At 46.6% G+C, this 9,353-nt stretch overlaps 1 long non-coding RNA gene across 1 annotated transcript; it reads left to right on the top strand.

Moving 5' to 3' along the window:
• The first annotated feature begins 7,606 nt into the window (after positions 1 to 7,606).
• LOC311071202 lies at positions 7,607 to 9,000 on the top strand. Its single transcript, XR_014603788.1, has 3 exons — positions 7,607 to 7,937; positions 8,112 to 8,200; positions 8,351 to 9,000. It is a non-coding gene; the product is annotated as an uncharacterized lncRNA (long non-coding RNA).
• The last annotated feature ends 353 nt before the right edge of the window (positions 9,001 to 9,353 follow it).

Raw genomic sequence — 9,353 nt, 5'->3', positions numbered from 1 at the left:
GGAACCCGGTGATTTGTCTGGAGTCCAGGAGGTTTATCACGATCTGCGGGAGGTCTTTAGTCGAGCCCGGGCCACTTCTCTTCCCCCCCATCGTCCTTACGATTGTAGTATCGACCTTCTCCCGGGGACCACGCCCCCGCGCGGCAGATTATATTCTCTATCGTCTCCTGAGCGCTGGAGAATTATCTGTCCGATTCCCTCAACGCCGGTACTATTGTGCCCTCCTCGTCACCTGCCGGTGCAGGGTTCTTTTTTGTCAAAAAGAAAGACGGTTCGTTACGTCCCTGTATCGATTACCGTGGGCTGAACGAGATTACTGTCAAGAACCGTTATCCCTTGCCTTTGATGTCGTCAGCCTTTGAGATCCTACAGGGAGCTAAAGTCTTTACCAAACTCGATCTTCTTAACGCCTATCACTTAGTCCGCATCAAAGAGGGTGACGAATGGAAGACCGCCTTTAACACGCCCCTCGGTCACTTTGAATATGAGGTCCTCCCCTTCGGGCTGGTCAACGCCCCCGCCGTGTTCCAAGCTCTTATCAATGATGTCTTACGAGATATGCTAAATATTTTTGTCTTTGTCTATCTCGATGACATTCTCATTTTCTCTCCCTCACTCCAAGTCCATGTCCAACACGTTCGTCGTGTCCTCCAACGTCTGTTAGAAAATCGACTCTTTGTCAAAGCTGAAAAATGTTCGTTTCATGTTCCGTCGGTCACATTTTTGGGCTCAGTCATTTCTGCAGAAGGAGTCAGTATGGACCCGGCTAAGGTCAGAGCGGTCACCGATTGGCCCGTTCCTGATTCCCGTGTTGCGCTTCAACGCTTTCTTGGCTTTGCCAACTTTTATCGTCGTTTCATACGAAATTTTAGCCAAGTAGCCACGCCCCTCACTGCACTGACTTCTATTAAGTCCCGCTTTAGATGGTCAGAGACAGCTCAAGCTGCTTTTGATCAGCTAAAGACTCTTTTCACTTCCGCTCCTGTCTTACTCTCTCCTGACGTCTCGAAACAATTTATTGTCGAAGTCGATGCCTCGGAGGTCGGGGTCGGGGCCGTACTTTCTCAACGCTCTTCTTCAGACGGAAAAGTACATCCCTGCGCCTTTTACTCTCACCGTCTCGCGCCCGCCGAAAGAAATTACGATGTAGGCAATCGTGAACTGCTCGCCATCCGGTTGGCTCTCGGCGAATGGAGACATTGGTTAGAAGGCGCTTCCGTTCCTTTTATCGTATGGACGGATCATCGAAATTTAGAATACATACGCTCGGCAAAAAGACTTAACGCCCGTCAAGCCCGTTGGGCTCTGTTTTTTACACGTTTTGATTTTTCCATCTCTTTTCGCCCCGGTTCAAAGAATATCAAACCTGATGCTCTCTCTCGCCTCTTCGACTCCCCCACCACAGCCGTAACCCCTGAGGTTATTTTTCCTCCCGGTCGTGTTGTGGGTGCTACCGTGTGGGGAATCGAGAGGTTGGTCAGACGTGCGTTATCTCAGGTTTCTGTGCCGCGTAACTGCCCCAAGAGTCTCCTTTTTGTGCCCACGTCCGTTCGCCGCGCTGTCCTCCAATGGGGACACTCGTCCAAATTGTCTGCCCATCCCGGCGTACGGGGCTCTCTTGCTTTCATTCGTCAACGTTTCTGGTGGCCCACTATTGAGCGCGATACGCGTCGCTTTATCGCCTCGTGTGTTACTTGCGCTCAAACCAAGACCGGCAACTCCCCCCCGGCTGGGTTGCTTCGACCATTGCCTGTGCCAGCTCGCCCCTGGTCTCATATCGCGCTTGATTTTATTACCGGGCTTCCTTCGTCGGCTGGCAATACGGTCATTCTAACAGTTGTCGATCGTTTTTCTAAATCTGCTCGATTCATTCCTCTCACTAAACTTCCTTCTGCCAAAGAGACCGCCCAAATTATGGTAGATCATGTTTTTAAGATACATGGTCTTCCCACTGACGTGGTTTCTGATAGAGGTCCGCAATTCTCCGCCTTTTTTTGGAAGGAGTTTTGCCGTCTAATTGGAGCTACCGCCAGTCTCTCGTCGGGTTTTCACCCTCAAACCAACGGGCAAGCTGAGCGTGCCAATCAAATTGTCGTCCGCATTCTTCGCAGCCTTGCTCACCGTTGTCCCGCTTCGTGGTCTGAGCAACTGGCCTGGGCAGAGTATGCACACAATTCCCTCCCATCCTCTGCTACAGGTCTTTCGCCTTTCCACTGCTGTCTCGGCTATCAACCTCCTTTGTTTTCGTCTCAGGAGGCTGTATCAAATTCACCGTCAGTTCAAGCCTATATTGACCGTTGTAAGCGCACTTGGAGGAGGGTGAGAATCTCACTTCGCCGCTCGAACACTCGCATGAGCATTACTGCCAATAAGCGTCGAGTCAAGAGTCCGCGCTACCTTCGTGGGCAGCGCGTTTGGCTTTCCACCGCAAATTTACCCTTACATTCTGATTCCCGCAAGTTGGCACCTCGCTTTATCGGTCCATTTCGTATTATTAAGATCATTAATCCTGTCGCGGTACGACTTCGCCTCCCAGCCTATCTTCGTCGAGTCCATCCAGTTTTCCATGTTTCGCATATTAAGCCCGTCGTGCGTGCGCCTTCTCGCCCTGTCTGTCCGCCGGTTCGTGTTGATAATTCTCCTGTCTACAGGGTTCGTCGTATCCTTGACATGCGCCGCCGGGGTCGTGGTCACCAATACTTAGTCGATTGGGAGGGGTATGGGCCAGAGGAGAGAAGCTGGATTCCCTCCCGGGACGTCCTGGACCCCTCACTCATTGATGATTTCCTCCGCTCTCGCCAGCTCTCCTCCTCAGGAGCGCCAGGGGGCGCTCGTTGAGGGGGGGGTACTGTCATGATCCGGGTTCCTTCTTTCTCTGTCTCCCTCTTGTGGCCACATCTCACACCTTTTCGCTACACCATCACCCTGGTCTTATCAGTACCAGCTGTTCCCATTTATCCTTAATCTCCGCTCATTCATCACACCTGTTTTCCCTTTCCCCCTGATGTTTCCTGCTATTTCTAACACTCTTTCTCTCTGCCTCTTTGTCAGTTTATTCCAATCTCTCTAATGCCAAAGACGCTTCTCTTACCTCTCTTGTCAACGAATCGAGTCCTGTCCTGTCCTGTCGTGTCGAGTCCTGTGTGGTTCGTGAGGAAACCTCTCCTCGAGTCAGTATTCTCATCCTCTCTCTTGCTGGCTCACTGTACTCTGCCCTGCCAATTCAGACGCTGAGTTCCTGATCAAGACGCGGTATCCAGCCTACGGTACCTTCTCTCTCGGCGGACTTCGCCTCTCACTCGGAGCTCTACTTCGCCTGACTTCTCGCTGCGCATCCTGAGTTCCAGTGATTTCTGCCTCCAGCAGTTTATGTTGATTTCTACAAAGCGAGGTTTTCAGTTGACTGTTTCCTGTGAATCCTGAGAAGATTTTCGTTCTTTATTGCTTCAGTGATTCGCTTCTCATTTCCATTAAAGACTGTATTATTGTCAAACTCGCTGTTTGGTCCTCTATCTCTCATTACAACAGATACGCCCAATAATGTTTGGTGCCAAAAAGGGATATCTGATGTTTTTGCCATATTGTTTTTATTTTACAATGTTTTAGAACACGTTCATTGTGTTAATATGCCATAAGTTTATTAACCCTCTGAGGTCGGCAAACGTGCCCCCGCGTTTTGCTGGATTTTCTTCACATTGTAGAACTATAAACTTAAATTACTCCGTCATTTATGGTCATACAGAAAAAAGAATCTGTGATATTTCTACTTTTGTATGTGTCCACTTACAATCAAATCAAAACATTGTGCTTTTGTAAAATAAAGAAAATAAACAGGGTGTGCGTTCTGCCTCTCCGTCGCGGTGAACTTTTTTTTCTTGAGCACGTCTATAAACTGAAACAAAACTCAGCGAATACTTGTCACACATTTATGAGCCATATACCTTTATAAACATTTAAGTGTGTACTTTTAAATGATCGGATTCAAACTGAAAAAAAATATTCTCTGTTTAAGTAATTTGTATAAAACCAACAAGATGTCCAGCTTCTCAAACGCTTCCTAATTATTTTTAATTTGAACACGCCCACTCGCACAAAAGATATTCACATGCAAATCTCCACATGGAACACGATCGCGCTCATTACCTCAAAAACAAAACACCAAAACACTTCACAACTCTCTGCTTTTCGTCGAGTTTGAAAGACGCGCCGTGAGCTTACATTGGATTTACCTCAGAAGAAGAAGAACGTGATTTGAAGACAAGAAAGATGTAAGGTAAGAAATTCTTACATATTAGTTTGTTATTGTTGCATAAATTTCACATTGCAGTTGAACTTTTGCTAGATATATGGTGAATATTATAATATTTAGACCCGTGTTTACTGTTACTGTGTTTGTGGATATCTGCTCAAACGTAGATATGTATATGGTAACCATAATGTTTTATATTTGAGCGCGATCGCGTTTGAATGTATCATATTATGTATCATATTTTTGAAGCACCAAACGGCTTCATGTTTTTACTATTATCTCATTTCATACCATCATAACAAATGGAAACATTTGAAGTAACATGATAATCAATATATTTTTCTCTAGCGTAGGCCTAGTTGTTACTGAAATATTTTGGAAGATTTATAGGCTGCTATGGTTATTGTTATTATTATTTTATGCAGCACTGCACATAGCCTATGCCTACAAGGCACAACAAACCTGGTGTTCATTATATTATATATTGTTGGAAACATTTGTGTGTGTGTGTGTGTGTGTGTATTCTGTGAATTTTAAAAAGCAATTTTAACCAGAAAAATCTAAAATGTATTCCCAAAATCGTGCAGGCCTTTCTCTTGATATCAGTATGTTCACTTTTTTTTTTCAGGGCCCAGATGCCACTGAGTCTTGCTGACTTCAACATTCACATGAGTCTCTGTTACATGAACATGGTAAAGTGAAAATCAAACACTTTGGAAATGAAAGGTATGTACAATGTTTTTAGGAATGGCACAAAGGTCTCTGTCTTTGGATCATTGGTTTCAATGAGTGCTTTTTGTCATTTGTTGTGTATCTTTGGATTATGTTGTGTTGTAAATAAATCAAACAATCTAAAAACCATTCTTTTTTAAATCTCCTCATTCTTTGTGCAAGGTTGCTCAGAATGATAGGGCCTGATAGCTCCTAATAGGGCCGTTAGGGAGGGTCTTTGTCTTTCTCAGGTGTGAAAAGCTTACATATTAATGAGCTCCCGCATTAAGATTTTTCACACAAAACACGTCTTAAAATTTTTAAATCAATATATTGTCTTATCTGAATGAGCAGTCAGGGTGATTTTCACATAGTTTTAGAGCAAATATTCTAGGCTACGTCATACAATTTTCAAAAGTCTTGTGAAGAAATAATCAGTATAGGTTTCATGGCCTTATTTCAGTGAGAATTTTTTTTTTGTATTTTCAAAAACCATGCATAAATGTCATTATCTCAAAACTACAAACTTTTACACACATGCTGCTAATATATTATTGTAGCAGAGTTTGTGCTGAATACAGTGTAATTAGACTTTAGCAATGAAAATGTCACAAGTAACAGAAATAAGCACAAATGTCAGAGCATGTCAGAACACCTCCAGGGCCCAGAAAACAGCTCAGACCCCAGAGGGTTAAATACTCATGTAAGTATTCAAGTATTCATGTAAGTATGCCTGTGGTTGCAATGTTTGTGGTTTAAGGTTAATAATAAAGGTGATTGATGTGTGGTAAAAAAAATATTTTGTCTCTCCTGTAAAGTTTTCAAAAGCCACTTACGCCTCTCTGGCTCCAAGCCCTCGATATGATGGAAAAATTTACTTGCATGGTGTCAAAACACTCTTTGTCCAGAATCTTCACGAAATCTTATCAAAACTTTCCACAAATCCGCGGGAGACCATCTTCTGGTAGCGAGAGAAAATAAGCGGAAACGTCTCGGTTACGTATGTAACCCTCGTTCCCTGAGCAGGGAACGGAGACGTTACGTCGGATGACGACGAATGGGGTTTCGCTTAGAAATCCTATCATCTTCGAGTATTAAAACACGAGCCAATGGCAAAGAAATGCCATGGGTCTGCGGAATTTGCATAGCATAACTCCGCCCCGCCCTGGGGGTATATAAGGAAGTGCGCGAGCAGAATGCAGATATGTGTCACGGTGTGACAAATGAGAGGGCGGAACTAAAGTTTGCCGCAATTGTGTCCCCTCCGGTACAATAACAAGGACACACCACCCCCCGTGTAAATGTGTATCTGTTGCCTTGCCAACCGGGATGAGGAAATCGACATCAGGTGTGGGGAATTAATCTAGAGCCATGACGAAGCCATGTGGGCATTGAGAAGGATATAAAAAGCCAGCGAAGAGAGACTGTTGGGTGGTTCTCTCCCGTGAGAAGTCGTTCTATTTGAGTGTTGCAGAGAAGAATTGTGGTGTGCAAAGGGAAGTGCTGCTGGAGGGGACTCGAGGAGTGTGGAAGAGTTGTGAAAACACACCGTTTGCCTGGAAGGGAGAGAGATAAGTAATCGACCATCGTATCTCGTACCTGCATGTTTCAACACTGAATTTGAGGTGGATTGGAGTGCTTTGATTGTGCTATCTAAACGTCACTGAGTGAATTATACTGATTCATGTTCGATCTCTTACCCTCTTCCCCCGTGTTGGAACGGTGATGTGAATCCGTCTATGTCTGTGGAGGAAAACCCTGAAACATCTTTTTCCCAACATTGGAGCTCGTTGCTTGTGGCACGGAGACCCCTGGGTGAGTGCTGGCCTTATCTGCACTTATTGAAGTGGATTGCAGTGCTTAAATTGACGTTTCCCCCCTCACGTTGCATGTTTGGAGTGAAATTGCCGTGTGTGTGTGGAAGATTTATTCTCTTTTGCCGTGCACTCCCCACGTGCCATGCTGGTCTACTGTCAGTAACTGGAGCTTAATAATGTCGATCGGCCCCATCTGTTGAGGACTAGAAGGAATAGCATCTGTGAGTCAAACTAACCTCTCTGTTTTGAAGTAGTGATTCTGACTGTCTTAGAAGAAGCTCTGTCCAGCCTGTTGACTTAAGTTCGCTACTTGCCTGTCAACCCACCTGTATGGTGAGAAGGTTTGCCCCCCCTTGCAACACACGTGAGACTGCACACTCTATCTGCAATCGTGATTTTGTTTGTCTTAGCAGGAGCTCCGCTCAGCCTGTTGACTTTGAGTCTGCTGCAGCCCTAAGCCCACCTGTACGGTGTGAAGTTATTTGTCCCCTGCAACACGTGAGAACTGTATACTGTTGTTGAAGTTGATTCTGTCTGTCTCAGAGAAGTTCCGCTCAGCCTGCGACTTTGAGTTGCTACAACCCCAAGCCCATCTGCATGGCGTGAAGTTATCTGTCCCCTGCAACACACGTGAGAATTGTATATTGCTGTTGAAGTTGATTCTGTCTGTCTTAGAGAAGTTCTGCTCAGCCTGCGACTTTGAGTCTGCTACAACCCCAAGCCCATCTGCATGGTGTGAAGTTATCTGTCCCCTGCAACACGTGTGAGAACTGTATATTGCTGTTGAAGTTGATTCTGTTTGTCTTAGAGGAGTTCCGCTCAGCCCGCGACTTGAGCCTGCTACAACCCCAAGTCCATCTGCATGGTGTGAAGTTATCTGTCCCTTGCAACACACGTGAGAACAGTATACTGCTGTTGAAGTTGATTCCGTCTGTCCTAGAGAAGCTCACCTCAGCCTGCGACTTGAGTCTGCTACAACCCCAAGTCCATTCTGCATGGTGTGAAGTCATCTGTCCCCTGCAACACAAGTGAGAATTGTATACTACTGTTGAAGTTGATTCTGTCTGTTCTAGAGAAGCTCCACTCAGCCTGCGACTTGAATCTGCTATAGCCCCAGGTCCATCTGCATGGTGTGAAGTTATCTGTCCCCTGCAACACACGTAAGGACTGTATACTGTGGTGAAGTTGATTTTGTCTGTCTTAGAGCAGCTCTGCTCAGCTGCGACTTGAGTCTGTTACAATCCCATGTCCATCTGCATGGTGCGAAGTTAACTGTCCCCCGCAACACACGTGAGAGTTGTATATTGCTGTTGAAGTTGATTCTGTCTGTCCAGGAGAAGCTCCGCTCGGCCTGCACCTTTGAGTCTGCTATAGCCCCCGGCCCATCTGCATGATGTGGAGTCACCTGTCCCCGGCAACACACGTGAGGCCTATATACTGCTGTTGAAGCTGACTCTGTCTGTTCTAACTGTCTGTCCTAGAGAAGCTCCGTTCAGCCTGTTGACTCGAGTCTGCTGTAGCCCTAGAGTTCCAACTGTCTACTCACCTGTGGAAACTTACCTGTCCGTCGTAGGCCTCTGTGAACTTTGCATCAGTGTGGGAAGAGGATTAGCCCTGACTGTATACCCACCTGTAGAAACTCACCTGTCTGTCGTCGGTCCCTGTGAACCCTGCATCAGTGTGGGAAGAGGAAGGGCCCTGACTGTCTACTCACCTGTGGAAACTCACCTGTCTGTCGTCGGTCCTTGTGAACCCTGCATCAGTGTGGGAAGAGGAAGGGCCCCGACTGTCTACTCACCTGTGGAAACTCACCTGTCTGTCGTCGGTCCCTGTGAACCCTGCATCAGTGTGGGAAGAGGAACAGCCCGACTGTCTACTCACCTGTGGAAACGCACCTGTCCGTCGTAGGTCCCTGCGGACCCTGCATCAGTGTGGGAAGAGGAACAGCCCCGACCGCATACACACCTGTGGAAATCCATCGATCCATCTCAGGCCATTGCGAACCTTGTATCGGCGTGGGAGTGGGCCCCGGAGACTGCTGCATTGCCTCGATTCCGGGGAAGAAGAGGAAAGGAAGATTTTAGCTTAGGTTATTCAAATTACTTTTAACTTTAATAAAAAGAACTGTTATTCCCTTGAATTCTGTTTCCGTCTCGTCTCTGACACGCTCCTCAGGGTGGTCCTGGTTCAGGGGTGGGCGCAGTCCGGCTTGGCCCATCCCGACCTGTGACATATGTCTTCGCTGAGGAGCCGAGACTGAACTCAGGCGTTCCAGCGGTACAGCGGAAGTGGCAGGGAGACGTAACGTCTCCGTTCCCTACTCAGGGAACGAGGGTTACATACGTAACCGAGACGTTCCCTTTCGTTGTCACTCCGAGTTACGTCGGATGACGACGAATGGGGTTCCCGTATAATCATGCCACCTCTCGACTGTCTTCCAGTGCCCTGCGTAAGACTGAGCTCCCTGTCGTGAGACTAGCACGGACGAAGGAGTCCTACTTAACACAGGAATACCAAGGTACACTGGGAAGCATATCCAGTGGAAATATGCAAACATGCCCAACCCGAAGGGGGGG

This window comes from Abramis brama (assembly GCF_963993115.1).
Source record: "Abramis brama genome assembly, chromosome: 20".
In the NCBI taxonomy this organism is placed as follows: domain Eukaryota; kingdom Metazoa; phylum Chordata; class Actinopteri; order Cypriniformes; family Leuciscidae; genus Abramis; species Abramis brama.
The sequence above is the reverse complement of the archived record's forward strand: the minus strand, read 5'-3'. Positions and strand labels throughout refer to the sequence as shown.